This window comes from Dromiciops gliroides, chromosome 4 (genome assembly GCF_019393635.1).
Source record: "Dromiciops gliroides isolate mDroGli1 chromosome 4, mDroGli1.pri, whole genome shotgun sequence".
NCBI classification, from domain to species: domain Eukaryota; kingdom Metazoa; phylum Chordata; class Mammalia; order Microbiotheria; family Microbiotheriidae; genus Dromiciops; species Dromiciops gliroides.
The window spans coordinates 250,285,769-250,301,097 of NC_057864.1; the positions used below are offsets into that span (position 1 = coordinate 250,285,769).

At 38.4% G+C, this 15,329-nt stretch overlaps 1 pseudogene; it reads left to right on the top strand.

Annotated features, from left to right (window-relative positions):
- Positions 1-7,322: 7,322 nt before the first annotated feature.
- LOC122753072 lies at positions 7,323-8,588 on the top strand (annotated as a pseudogene).
- Positions 8,589-15,329: the final 6,741 nt, after the last annotated feature.

Sequence of the window (15,329 nt, forward strand, 5' to 3'; positions counted from 1 at the left end):
TCCTGAATCCAGGGCCAGTGCTCTATCCACTGCGCCACCTAGCTGCCCCTTCCATGTGTATTTTATCAGATAGATTCATATATCTGATTTTGAAACAATGCAAGATGGTTTTGATTTCATAATACAATGTTCATTCTGGGAGTATTGTGCTCCCATATTCTAAATTGTTTTTTTCCAACTGATTATTTGATCAAATTCTATAAAGCATTTCCCTAGCAAAGTGGTTGTCTTGGCAAGTGTAAATTGATTTTAGAAGTATTATTTTAGATAAGCATATTAAAAAAAGAGGGGAACATTTACAAAAGTTTTTTATATTCATGTAATCAAATTTATTATTGCCATAAATAGGGACATATTGTATAATATAATAATATGCTATTTGGGTATTTTAGATATTTAAAAGTGTTCATTAAAAAGAGTCAGTTTAAATGTTACATAAAGGTTTCTTTTTTATGCTATTGCAACTACATTTTGAACTCAATAATATGGGCTTATTTTTGTAGAGATTCTTATTCTTTTAAGATTGTGTTGCGTTTTAACTTGTATTAAAATATGTTCTGATTTTTCACAAAAGTAATTGTATACTTAGTAAAAAAAGTTATTACTTGAAATTATTACATAATTGTACATTATATTCTGAGTCAAGGTACATTCACACTTTTTGTGATCATTATTATCCTCAATTTTTAAAATCCACATGAAACTTGGATTATGAGAACTTATCATTTAAGACATGAATTGCCTTCATTCTGAGTTATCAGATGCCAGTTGGCCAGGATGCCATCCAATCACAAGAGGAATACATGCAAGAGCAGACATTGAACTGTCACACGAGGGGAGACATGCATGAAGTCCAGGTACTGCCCTGCTTTGGGAAAGGCTGAGAAAACAGCTATTGACAAGCGTTGAGGTTGGATTTTCTTGGTTTAATTTTCCCCCACATGGCACCAGGAGGCCAGGCTATGCCATCTCATTTGACACCTGACTTCAATTCCTCCTCCTGCATGCCTGATGTCATGGATATCTCAATCCTCTGCATCTGATTAAGCCTGATTCAGTTATTTCTCTGTTATTTTATGGTAACCTCCATAATTATCTCAGGTGTCATGATAAATACAGTGTTGGATTTAGCCGTGACATCTTCTACCAATTGTATTAGATTCTTTAATTTCTCATAATGGCATGAGGATAATTAGGCAGATGATGTAAAAAGTTATGAAACAAAGATAAAAATTATTTTCTAAACTAATATCATGATTGTCTTCTCAATTTATCCTCCACAAGGGGGAGTGCAGTAATATTAAATTTTAGAGGAGTGCAGTAATTTACATTATCTCATTTGATCTTCCCAATAACACTGTATGATTGCTATTATTATCCCCATTTTACAGGTGAAGAAACTGAAAAAGCGAATGTTATCATATTGTCCAAAATCACATAGCTGGTCTGAGACAAGATTTGAACCCTGACTTCAAGTGACTTGTTTTAGCCAGTGCACCCCAAGGAGCTGCCTCCCTAGATACTTGGCCACATATCACTTTGTTATGCCATATTTGAGGCACTTAAGAGGCAGGGATTGGAATATTTCTAGGATACGATCATCAATCTAGAGGAGGCATAGTAGATATAGGCCTGGGTCTGATGTCACCAACAACTGAGTTCAAAGCGTGCCTGTGACATTAGCTGAACAAATTCCTTAACCTCTGTCTACCCCAACTTCCTTAAGTATAGAATGGATATAAGAGCTCTGACTTCACAGGTTATTGTGAGGATCAAATGAAATATCAGCAGAGTGCCTAGCACAGTGGCTGGCACAAAGCAAATGTTTGATAAATGTTGTCTCTTTCCTTTCTAGTTCCAATCCTCTCATTTTACAAAAGGGAACAGTGAATTCCAGGAAGGTTGTGACTAGTGCCTGTATCTGAAATGTCTGTGTAATAACCAACAGTGTGTCTTCTTCTACACTAACCTTTCCTCCTTCCTCAACATGAGTCTGATCCCTTAAGCCCACCTATGTAGCTCAGCTTCTCTCTACTCCTAAAGGATGGCTAATTTAATTCATCCCCCTCCATCCCTGTACTGGAGATGACCTACTGTGACCTGAAAGGCTTGGCTGTTAGCCTGGACATCTGGTGGCTCTTGCTTATGCTTGCACTGAATTTAATGGTTAGAGCCTGAGGCCAATCCTGGATGGGGAAGGTCCTTCAGATCCCCAAACCAAGCAGCTTTGAGACTCTTAAGAGTTGATCAGCAGTCATCTTTCTCAGACTCCATTTACACAAAATTATCTAGAGCAGCCTCAGAAAGGTCAGATCCAGGAGTGAGCCTTCAGAATTCGTACTACTCTGTCCACCTGTGAACTCCTGAATCAGAGACTCAGCAGAATGCAATGGCCTTGCCAATGGCACAGGACCAATCTTGAGGCCCAAGTGCAACACACACTTGGCAACCACTGATTCCTATGGATTGTGAGTGCCTTGAGGGCAGGCAACTGGTTTTTTGTCTTTGTGTCCCCAGGACACAAAGTGTTTAATAAATGCTTGTTGAAATGTTGAATGGGAATAAATCCTCAAATCATCTCCAAGAATGGAATGACAATTTTGCAAAGAGACATCTTCCATCTGATTTAATGCCTTTTCACTCCCATAATCTAGTGACATTGAGGCTTTGAGATTTATTTTTTCATCTGTCTAAGTCATTCCAAATCCCTGCTCCCCTTCTTCAGCTTCTACCCCACTCTGTTTCTGGGTAGCTGGAACAAGAGATGTCCAGTTGGGAAAGCCTACAAAGAAAGAAGGTTTAGGTGAGAAAGAAATACATAGGATCATAGATTTAGAGCTGCAAAGTGCCTTAGGGCAAATTCAATCAATTCATTTTATAGATGAAGAAACATAAGCTAACAGGTAATTGACTAACAGGTACCCTGGGCCACACAGCTAGTAAGTCTCTGAGACCGGATTTGAACTCAGGTCTTCCTGACCTCAAATCCAACACTCTGTGTACTTCACATCAGTCTGGAAATGTTCTCACCTCATGCCAGGTACCAATCTTCAGCTCTTTGGCTTCTATCCTCTTGAGTATTGTAATGGCCTCTACACTCCTCCTCTCTCCATAGTTACCTAGTTAGACTGCACAGCCTTTATCTATCCTTTTTTTTTATGCTTACTAGTGTCTTGGGTTGTTTTTTTTTTGGGGGGGGGGGTGGGTTTTTTTGATTACTACTGTCATAAATACAGCACTCTTTTCCCTCCCTCTTTGGAGTAAGGAAACCCTTAAAAAGATCTCCCTTATTCCCCCTACCCTTGGTAATCATCTGAAACAAAAAATAAAAATAAACTTACAAGTACACACACATACACACATACACACATACACACATACACACATACACACACACACACCTCTTTTCCCTTTTCTATAGCTTCATTCTAGTTTCTGTTTGAGGGGGAGAAGGGTTCAGACCAGTCATCTCAGCAGTACAGGGAACTCCCTGTGTGGAAATTCCCTTTATTGATGTGCCTAGACACATCTTTTGGAGTCTTAGAGAGTTGCCTGGAGACACTGAGAGGATTAGTGATTTGACCAGCATCAGGCAGCCAGTATGTGTTAGAGGGGTACAGCCAGAGCATAGGTCCTGGAGTCAGAAGGGCCTGACTTCAAATCTAGCCTCAGATACTTATTAGCTGAGTGACCCTAGCCAAGTCATTTCATCTTGTTTGCCTCAGTTTCCTCATCTGTAAAGTAAGCTGGAAAAGGAAATGGCAAACCACTCTATTATCCAGTATTGTCAAAAATACCCTAAATTGGATCACAAAGAATTGGACATGCCTGAAGAACAACCCATCAAATGTATTAGCAGGAGAAGAGCTTGAACTCAGGATTTCTTGGCTTTAAGGTCAGTTCTCTAGCCACTATGTCATGCTGTCTCTCTCTTTTTCCATTCCCAACACCTTGTATTAAAATTTCAAAAGTCCCATGCTAAAGTATGCATGCCATTAAAAAATAATATCTACATTAATTCAGATATGATAGGACTGCTGAGAGGGAGACACCAGGAAGGGAACTGCATTTCATTAAATAAGTTTCTTCTTGTAAATGTCATAGTGTGTTTTATGAAATTAATTTGCTATTGCTATTGCCATATGCATCAGTTTGGGGTAAGCATATTATTATTTTATTAATATTTTACCAGTAAAGGGTTTACCACACTTCTCCCTAACTTTTCATGGTTTCAGTCCATGTGGTAGAGAAAGCAGGGAGAGAGCTTCAGTGTGGCAATTAGTGCAAGCAGGAGAAAAGCCCCAAAGGCTTCTTGGTCCTTTCTGTTTCCCAGAAAGATAGCCTGTGGTCTCACGAAGACTTGAGAGTTCAGAAAACCAAGAAGACCCAGAGGACCTCTAAAACCCAAGAAACCTCTAATGGCATCTTCCAAGGGTTTTTATCCTCTTTTGATAGGGGTAGGTCATTGTACATTGATCAAAGTTAATTGGTTAGCATAATTCAATTCCATTGGTTGAAGGTGGTCTACATTAAAATGAACTCTAGAGATGACATCAGGGAAAAGAATGCAAAGACCCTCACTGACACTGCTCAAGGCAAAATCCATTATCTAGGTGTGGTTTAATACCATAAATCCTTCACTGATCTAGACAAAAGAATCTGTCTCCATTTCTTTTGTTCCCTTGGGCTTGATCCAGATGAGATTTAATAAAGTTTCTCAAAGAGAACTGGACTTTCTGGAGTGGGAGTAAGAAAGGACTGAGAAACTGATCTCTGGGTCCCCCAAGAAATCCATTATTAATTATTTTTTCACAATACTTGGTAATCAGGAGAACAGTGACTGATATACAGGATTGAGGCATGTCTCTAGGAATTGAGACTGTGCCCATGCTCCTTCTGCTGAGGAGCCCCCTAGTAAGTGGACATTAATCAAAAGACTTCTGGTTGGCCCCATGTGTAGCCTAGCCTGCTTCTCTATCCCCTGAACTGGAGCTTGTGCCAAAGAGAATGGGTCACTGAGCAAAAATACATAGCTTATAAGGAGAAATAATTTCTATGATTGATCTCTTCTTTTCTGAGTTTGTGGCTTAGGACTCCAATAGCTATCCCTTGGACTTTCCATGGTGGCAGTGGTGGGATTCCTTCTTTTCCTCTCCAATAGCAATGGCAATCACCCTACGTGGCAGCAAGCACACATGCTAAATGAACCCAAGATTGAACCTCAAGTCTATAGCTGCCTTTCCTACTTTGAATTTCTTTTTCCCTAAACATGGATGATGCGGGATGGATTTAGGGTCAAATTGATCGTAAGTCATTCCAAAAGAATTACAAGACTCAGTGACTCAGTTTCCCAAGCTTTATTGCAATACTGTGAGTGACCACAAGGAGAGCATCATGGAGGTGTCTCTCGAAAAGGGAAAGGAAAGATAGTTATATTTATAGTATGGATAAATTGATTATCAGTCTCATATTAATCTCCACCTTAGGGAGGTACAGGGGAGGGCTTATTCTAATTTGGACTTCCTGGGGACTTAAGCCAGCCCCTAGGCTGGTACCTTTTTCCATGGAGGTGTGTTTTTGGGGTTTACACTTCATAAAGTGAATCTGGGGACAAATTTGGCCTTTTCTGCGCATGTCACTTTTTGATTCCCATGTCCAGTTTCAAAATATTTTCATTTATCAATTTGAATTTCTATACCCTGTCTGTGTATCATTGTTATAGTTAAGGTCTCTATGACCTGCCTCTTTATGTTCTTGTTATGGGTGCTGATTAATGTGGGTAAGGAGAACCTAGGCCTTGACTTGTATTAATGAAGACTCAAGTCTTAAGTTATCCATTAACTGGGATCTGAATCCCTCTTAGAGCTCAGATCTAAATTAGAGCTTGGGTTTTAGGATTTTCTGTTAACCTTTTCTGCCTCCTATATCACAGAGATCTTGGGGTAGATGTTTCTAGCCTTGCTGGCAAACTTCATGGGTTCAAGAGGCCTGGAGTCATTGAGAGTTCTACGAAACAGCTATCAAGAGGTGCTCTCTTCCACTCTAATGCTTTTTGGAGGAGACATCCCCCAAACAGAAAAATGAATCATGTCCTGGCTTGCCAGAAGGTAAGAACTTTATGTAAGTGCTAGGAAAGTACAAAATTCAAGGTAAAAGTGAATTTCCTGTTCAGCAATCTGATGAAGTGTTTTAAGCTTTAATGTTTGAAGTATCAATAACACAGAGGCTTATATTAGTAGTTATGGCTTACTGTTGCAAGCTTTAATAAACGCTTCTGAGTTTATGAGTATGTGTTTTGGTGGGGGGGCAATGAGGGTTAAGTGACTTGCCCAGGGTCACACAGCTAGTACGTGTCAAGTGTCTGAAGCCAGATTTGAACTCAGGTCCTCCTGACTCCAGAGCCAGTGCTTTATCCACTGTGCCACCTAGCTGCCCCCTGTATATGTTTTAAGCATTTCTTTTATATCAGAGAAAAATTAGCTTTCCTATACCTGATCTACTTTGCACATTGAGTAATGCCTTTTGGGGAGACCCTAGCCATGAGTCAAATCTAAGCTTTGTTTAAGTGCTTGTTCCCAGAGTTATACTCTGGTGTTGGGGTATAATGAGCAAAAGACAAGAAGAAAAAGTCCAACCTTTTTCTTTATAGGCAAGGTTCCTCCAGAACTGAAACCAGTTCATGTGGTCCAGCTGGGCCCCTTTATGTGGGATGGGGGTCCTTGTCCTTCTAGGTCAGAGGTCTATCACACAAATAAGCACAGTTAAGAAGGGTAAGGATATTTTCTTTGCACCTGGGCAGGTTCAGTCTGGAGATGCATGGATCACAAAACAACCAATTAATTGATCGACCAAACAATTAACAAGCATTTAGTACTCCATTGCTCAACTCTTCAGTATTTTTACTGTAGCTCTCCCCCACGTCTGGAATTCTGTCCCTCCTCATCTCCACCTCTTGGCTTCCCTGGTTTTCTTCAAGTCTAGCTAAAACCCCCCCTTCTACAAAAAGTCTTTCCCACTCTTCCTTAGTCATGGTGCCCTCTCATTTATCCTATGAATATGTTGTCTATACATAATTCTCATGTTCTTTGCCCCATTAGTCAATAAGCTCCTTGAGAGCAGGGATTGTTTTTGACTTCTCTTTTGTATCCCCAGCACTTGGCACAGTGCCTGATACAAAGGAGAACCTTAATAAATGCAAATTGCGCCGATGCGAGCAGGTGGTGGAGGTGGCAGTGGCTCCTCCATGAGCACCCTCCTCGCCTGGTGCTCCCACCGGCCTCACTCAGTCATTCCTCCAGCTTTGGCAGAATATTTTTGCTGTTATGGACCAGTATGGAGATATGTCAGAAGGTGAAGTAGACTGTTCTTTCTTTGATAGTGATTTTGATGAAGAAGAAAAGAAATGCGGAAGCAGTATTTCACCAGTTGACAAGCAGTTTGACAAACATGGGAAAAGAGAAATAGATGCAGAAAATTTAGATCTTAAATTGGGTGCCCTTAACAAGGAAGATCATGTTATTGAGAAGAAAAATGAAAGGAAAGAGAAAACACCTTCAGAAGATCATGCCTTAGAAAACTGTACTGGAACATCTTCACCCTCATCAAATTCAGGATCAAAGAGTACATGTAGTACTTCATCAGCAGGAAAAATACATTTAACCATTCCATCTAGAATCCCTAAAATAGTAAGAGGAGAAGATGATTACTATACAGATGGAGAAGAGGACAGTGATGACAGGAAAAGACATCGTATCAGACCCAAGTAAGCTAAACCATCTAATAATTTTTAAAAGTACACAAGTAAAAAATTTAACAAAATCAGTTCTTCTTCCTCCTCATCTTCTACAGGTACAGATACAGATTGTTCAACTACAGAATCTGACATCTGTCTCTATGATTCATCTCAATCATCTTCAAAGAAAAGTGCACCTGGTTTAGCTCTTCTGTCTCCAAAACAAGAATGCAAATCAGAAAAGTCAACAGAAGCACCGTCCATAAATTCTATACCAAAACTTGGTGAATTAACAGAGGAATCTGAAGATACTGTGACTGATGTAACTCCTTTATCAATTCCAGACATCAACCCTATTCAGTCTTTTGAACTGTCAGCATCAAATGATCAGAAAACAAAAGTAAAAAGGCAAGAAAATGTGAGCCAAGAAACATTTGGATATTTTGAAGACTCAAAGTATAATTCAAAATATCTAAAATCAGCCAGAGTAGGGAAAGAAAAAAATGGACCCACTCTCACCTCTAAAGTACTCTCATTAGAATCCAACTTGGACAACAGATAGAAACAGAAAGTCTTACATGATACACTGGACCTGAATCAGCTTTTGAAAGCTTTCCTGCAATTAGACAAAAAAGAACAGCAAAAATTTAGTGTTGAAAGACCTTCTCCAGCACCTAAGAAACACTACTCTTTTACAAAGGAGGAGGTAAGAGAGATTGATTGGGAAAATCAAAGGTTGTTAAAAGAACTATCCAAACAGGCTGAAAAACCAAGAGCTAAGAGTACCATTCCTAGGAAACCTGTTGTTCCACCACCAAAGTTGTACCACAGTGCTCTCAACAGACAGAAGGATTGAGAGAGAGAACTTGGCTTTATTGAAAAGACTTGAAGTTGTGAAGCCAACAGTTGGTATGAAACGCACAGAACAACTGATGGACTATCATCCATTTAGGGGTTACCTAAATGCATTCCCAGTCTCCAGACAAGTGAGGTCTATTCTTAGTCAGATTAGTCCTCTAAGAGGAGCTTCCAGGTCATCTAGTGCTATGAGCGCGCTCAGCCGGAGGAGTGAGAGACCACTTTTGGATGCATCCAGTGTCCCTCTGCTGAGACCTAAACCCTCTAATGTTTGCACTGCTTGGTCATAAAAAAAACCCCACAAAAAACTTATTTTATTTTGAACATTGTTATTCAGATTTCTATTGAAGTGTTTGCGAAGATTACTGTAATTCTCTGTGCAAAAGTCTGTAGTCCTATTTTAAGTGATTAAAGTATACAGTATTGTGTTTAATAAATAAATAAATAAATGCCAATTGCCTGATACCATATGCCAGACACTGTGCATCTCCAGACTGAACCTGCCCAGGTGCAGACACCAGGGATACAAAGAAAAAGCATGAAAAGGAGCATAAAGAGCCTTCTTGTGTCTGGCCCAGTGGTTGAATGAGGCCACTCATAGATAGGTTATGCAAATAAGACTGTAAACTCTTTGAAGGCAGGGACAGTTTTGTTTTTTTAAATTGTATACCCAGGTAATAATACCGTATGGGTATAATTGGTTGTGGAATCTCATAGGGTAGATGTCTTGAATCTTGGTATATATAGTCTTTCTCCTTTCCTTCTTAGTCTGGGAAAAGATGGGAAGAAACACCTCCTGATTCAGGGACTGTGGTAGAATTTGGAGAAACCCTGGAAATTTTGAAAGATGAGGGAAGGGGAGAAAGACAGAGAGAGAGAGAGAGAGACAGAGAGAGAGAGAGAGAGAGAGAAAGAGATGGAGACAGAGAAACACACACAGAGAGAAACAGAGACAGAGTGTGTGTGTGTGTGTGTGTGTGTGTGTGTGTTTGTGTGTGTATTTGTATTCTATTCTCCAGGACAGGAGCAAGAGGGAGATGATAGAGAAGAATCTGAGGAGAAGCTGCAATAGAAAACAAGGGATGATGTTGAGCTTGGGGGCATTGTTTCCAGGAGTTTTATCTTCCAGAAGCAGCAAACAGAAATTGTAACCAAACCAAGAGGAGTGTTTGTCAATGCTTTCCAGCCATGAAATCCATGCAGCCAGCAAAGCAATCTCTCCTCATTCCATTTCCTTGGCCCTTCTTCCCATGCTGTCACTTCAAATGGAGCTTTCAACCCAACATTCCTTATTTTTCCATGGTATGTTTTTGGTTTTTGCAGGGCAATGAAGGTTAAGTGACTTGCCCAGGGTCACGTAGCTAGTAAGTGTCAAGTGTCAGAGGCCGGATTTGAACTCAGGTCCTCCTGAATCCAAAGCTGGTGCTTTATCCACTGTGCCACCTAGCTGCCCTCCATGGTATTATTATTTTTTTTGTGTGTGAGGTAATTGGGGTTAAGTCACTTGCCCAGGGTCACACAGCTAGTAAGTGTCAAGGGTCTGAGGCCACATTTGAACTCAGGTCCTCCTGAATTCAGGGCTGGTGCTCTATCCACTGTGCCACCTAGCTGCCCCTCTCTGTGGTATTTTTAAGCCAGATTTCCTCATATGAGTTTGTTTCCATTGTCTGTGGGCATGACTTTAAATGAGATGGAGAATACATACATAGCATCTTTGAGAAGATTTTATATTTAAAAGTGCATATAAATTAGAACCCCTCTGTTCTGATTTGGCAGGGGTAAAGACCACCTGGGGTTGTCTTACAAACCATTTATTCGATACTAATTTTATAACCTTTCAAACTCCCCAAGAACAAAAACAGAATTTCACATGAATCTGGAACCATCCACTTCACCTATGATTAAATTTAGTCACTTCCCCCATAACTAAAAGAGCTTCATTTATCATTGTAATCTGGGTGGAGCTGACAGGAAGAATTCACAAGCTTTCTGATAAGGATCCAGTGAGATCCTATGCCACAGCCTGGTGAATTATCCTAAATCTACCTGCCCAAGATTGAGTTCCAACAAACCATTTTCCCCTAGCAACTCTCTGCTGATAAGAATCCCTTCCCCCAGAAACTACTTGAACAAAATTGCCTTATATTCTGCTGCCTAAAGGCCTGAAAACAAGATATTCAAAACAGGCTGAGACTGGTGGATGCCTTGAGTTTGAGTGTTCCCAGCTTTTGTGCACATTAGTGCACATTATAAGGGGCTGCTGTACTTTCAGCCTGGGCAAAATAGGGAGAACCAGTGATGGGGGTGGGGGAGGGGGGAGGACAGATGTTTTCAGACCTTGACATTAGAGTAACACACATGGCAACTATGAGAAAACCTTTGTCTTCCATGACTTACAGTCTACCTATGAATGGGATTTATTGCTATTAATATCCCCCCCCAAATATAATTAGCATTTATAAACTTCTTGACAGGCCATCCAGGACTAAATATAAAGTCATGCTGTTTAGACTTTGGACCAGTTCATTGTAGGGGTGTAAATGTGTGTGTGTGTGTGTGTGTGTGTGTGTGTGTGTGTGTGTGTAATACACATAATATATAAAATATTCATGATACATATCTATGTATATGTTATATAGTGTCCAAGTAAACCAAACCAATCACTCTATGTTGTGTTTTAAGAAAACAGAACTTTTAGACATATAGATTTATTAAGCAATTGCTAAGAAAATCATTGACCAGCAGTGATTCCTTCTTACCAGTCAAAAATCCCAATGAACAAAGGAAGTTTGAACAACAACAACAACACACCTTTCCATGGGTTTTCTAGAGAATTCTAAGAACTATCTACAAATATCTACAAATCTTGGACTGTGACTACAACTCAGGAAGAGTATTTATGAAGCAAAAAGGGAAAACAAATAAAAGATACATTTCTAGTGTTAAGTCAATCAGTAACATAAAGCCTCAAGGACTCCAGGTTGAAAAAAAAGTTTTCTAAATCAGAAAAATTAAAACAATTGCAAATTTATTACAATAGTAGGTTTTAATATTCTGTAATATTCCTAAAATATTTCTGCTCATTTTGGTCAATTGACAATAAGCTAATAATCTTATGATCAACAGCTAGTAACTTAAGTTGGTGACAGTTATATTCATTATAATATTAATGCCTTTCTATTCTGCTTTACCTCTAAGTTAATAATCTGCTTCATAGTCTTCAATGTTTCATTTTGTGCTTCTTTGGCACGACAAAGATATCTTAGTCTTCAATATACATAAGATTTCTTACGTGGCTCTCCTAAAATTCTTTTATCTGAGAATATATACTATATTTTCTCTCTTTTGTTCTAGGCTAAAACACACACACACACATACATCTCTCAGAACAAAAGTCAAATAGCATTTTACAACTGCTACTAGCATATAAATTCTAGAGTACATTAGTCAGGAGTGAGTTCATGAATGATCAAGGGATCACCCCTTTTCCCAAATAGAATCAAACCAGTTTTTAAAATCTCATTGGTTGTCTTCATGAAGCTTTGTTACCTGCTTTTATACACACACACACACACACACACACACACACACACACAAACATATACATGTGTGTATGTATATATGTATTTTTGTATATGTGTATATATTTATATGTATATGAGGAGTCATTTCTTTGATAGCTCTGTTGTTGTTCTTCAGTTGTGTTAGACTCTTCATTCTTAGCAAAGATACTGCAGTGGTTTGCCATTTCCTTCTTCAGTGGATTATGGGAAACAGAGGTTCAGTGATTTGCCTAAGGTGACACAGCTAGTAAGTGGTGTCTGCAGCAGGATTTGAACTCAGGTCTTCCTGACCCTAGGCCCAGCATTCTATCCACTGAGCCATCTAACTAACTGTATATGTTGGCAGGATTATGCTTGCAAACTGTCCAACATTAGAGATCACTCTTGAATGAGTACCAAAGGGAGTTGAGAAAAGTGTCTCAGAATAGGAGTTAAGTACCCAGAATAGCATGATTTTGACCAGTGTGAAGGTAGCTACAGGTAGGCATGATTGCCACAAATATATCAACCCTCTTGATAAGGTTGCAGAAAGCACAATTCAAGTATAAGCGATCCTTAATTGATAGTAAGCTTCACTTTGAGGATGGAGCAGATGTTCTCAGGAACTAAGCTGTTATTTGAAGCCTAAGAGGATCTTTGCCCAAACTATATCCTCAAAAAGCCTTGCTAACAAGCAAAAATGTAAAATAGTTGGAGAAAGATAAGGTAGATAGATACACCTTCTTTTCCTCTGGTGACATCCTGTGCCAGTTCCTTTACAAACTGTTAATTGGTTTTGTTGTTGTTGTTGTTGTTGTTGTTGTTTGGTGAGGCAATTGGGGTTAAGTGACTTGCCTAGGGTCACACAGTTAGTAAGTGTCAAGTGTCTGAGGCTGGATTTGAACTCAGGTCCTCCTGAATCCAGGGTTGGTGCTTTATCCACTGCGCCACCTAGCTACCCCTGTTAATTGTTTTTTTAACTAATATACTTTTCTGTTTATGTGGTAGTACAAAAACCTTTGTTTAAAACTTACTCTTTGAGGAGATATTTCTGAATTTCAGTCTCCCATTTTCTCTCTTCTTTTCACAGTAAAATGCATTGTTACTAAAAATAATTCCCTGTGTCATTTGAATCATTTCCTTAGCAATCTTTAAGAGTCAGAGTAACATTGGTCACTACTCAGAACAAGTTAAAATATAAGTGATGTTAACAAACTGTGAAATGGGCATAGGACATAATTACAATGATACTGGCCTACTAGAATGTGATTCAGGTAATACACAAAAGCCTCAATGGTCTGTTTGGACAAAGGGAATCTTGGTGGCATTTTTACTTGATGAGTTCAGAAAATGCTAGTTAATACAGTCTGTCTTTTCATTTAAAAGTATTTATTTATTTATTTTTACTATTTGCTTTATTTTTGTTTTTAATTTTTCTCAATTACTTATAAAGATATTTTTTGAGTTCTAATTTTTTCTCCTACCCTCCCTTCCCTCCCCCCTCCCAAGGCCAACAAGCAATTTGATGTAGGTTATACATTACAATCATGTTTAATATATTTCTACATTAATCAGGAAAAAAGGAAAAAATGCAAGAATAAACAAGAACAATAACAAAAAAGCAAAAAAAGTGAAAATAGTATGCATCAGTCTGCACTCAGACTCTATAGTTCTTTTTTTTGGATATGGAAAGCATTTTCAACCAAAAGTCTTTTGACATAGTCTTGGATTATTGTATTGCTGAGAAGAGTTAAGTCTATCATAGTTGATCATCACAAAATGTTGTTGATACTGTTTATGATGTCCTCTTGGTTCTGCTCATTTCACTCAGCATCAATTCATGTAAGTCTTTCCAGATTTTTCTGAAATTCATCTGCTTATCATTTCTTACAGCACAATAGTCTTCCATTACATTCATATATCACAACTTGTTTAGCCATTCCCCAGTTGATGGGCATCCCCTCCAATTCTTTGCTACCACAAAAAAAGCAGCTATGAATATTTTTGTACATGTAGGTCCTTTTCCCTTTTTGATGATCTCTTTGGGATATAGACCTAGTAGTGGTGTTGCTGGGTTAAAGGGAATACACAGTTTTATAGCCTTTTGGGCACGGTTCCAAATTGCTCTAGAGAATGGTTAAATCAGTTCACAGCTCCACCAACAGAGTATTAGTTTTCCAATTTTCCCACATCTTCTCCAACATTTATCATTTTCCTTTAATGTCATAGGATGGGTGTGAGGTGGTACCTCAGAGTAGTTTTAATTTGCATTTCTTTAATCAATAGTGACTGAGAATGTTTTTTCATATGCTTGTAGATAGTTTTAATTTCATCATCCGAAAACTGCATGTTAATGGTCCCTTGACCATTTCTGAATTGGAGAATGACTTGTATTCTTATATATCTGATTCAATTCTCTATATATTTTAGATATGAGGCCTTTATCAGAAACACTATCTGTAAAAATTGTTTCCCAGCTTTCTGCTTTCCTTCTAATCTTGTTTGCATTGGTTTTGTTTGTGCAAAACCATTTAAATTTAATCAAAATGATCCATTTTGCATTTCACAATGTTCTCTATCTCATCGTTGGTCATAATTTTTTCCCCTCTCCACAGTTCTAATGAGTAAACTATGTTTTCCTTTTTAAATTTGCCTATGGTATCACCCTTTATGTCTAGATCTTGTACCCACTTTGACTTTACTTCGGTGCATGGTGTAAGATGTTGGTCTATGCCTAGTTTCTGCCATACTATTTTCCAATTTTCCCAGCCATTTTTGTCAAACAATGTGTTTTTATCCTAGAAGCTTGAGTCTTTATTTATTCATAGAAGCTGGATTTATCAAACAGTAGATTACCATAGTCATTTACTACCATGATTTGTGTATGTAACCTACACCACTCTATTTCTTAGCCAGTAGCAAATAGTTTTCATGATTGCTGCTTTATAATATAATTTTAGATCTGGTAGAACTAGACCACCTTCCTTTGCACTTTTTTCATTAAATCCCTTGATATTCTTGACCTTTTGTTCTTCCATATGAATTTTGTTATTTTTTCTAGTTCTATGAAATACTTTTTTGGTAGTTTGATTGGTATGTCACTGAATAAGTAAATTAATTTGTGTAGAATTGTCATTTTTATTATATTAGCAAAGCCTACCCACAAGCAATTTATATTTTTCTATTTGTTTAGATCT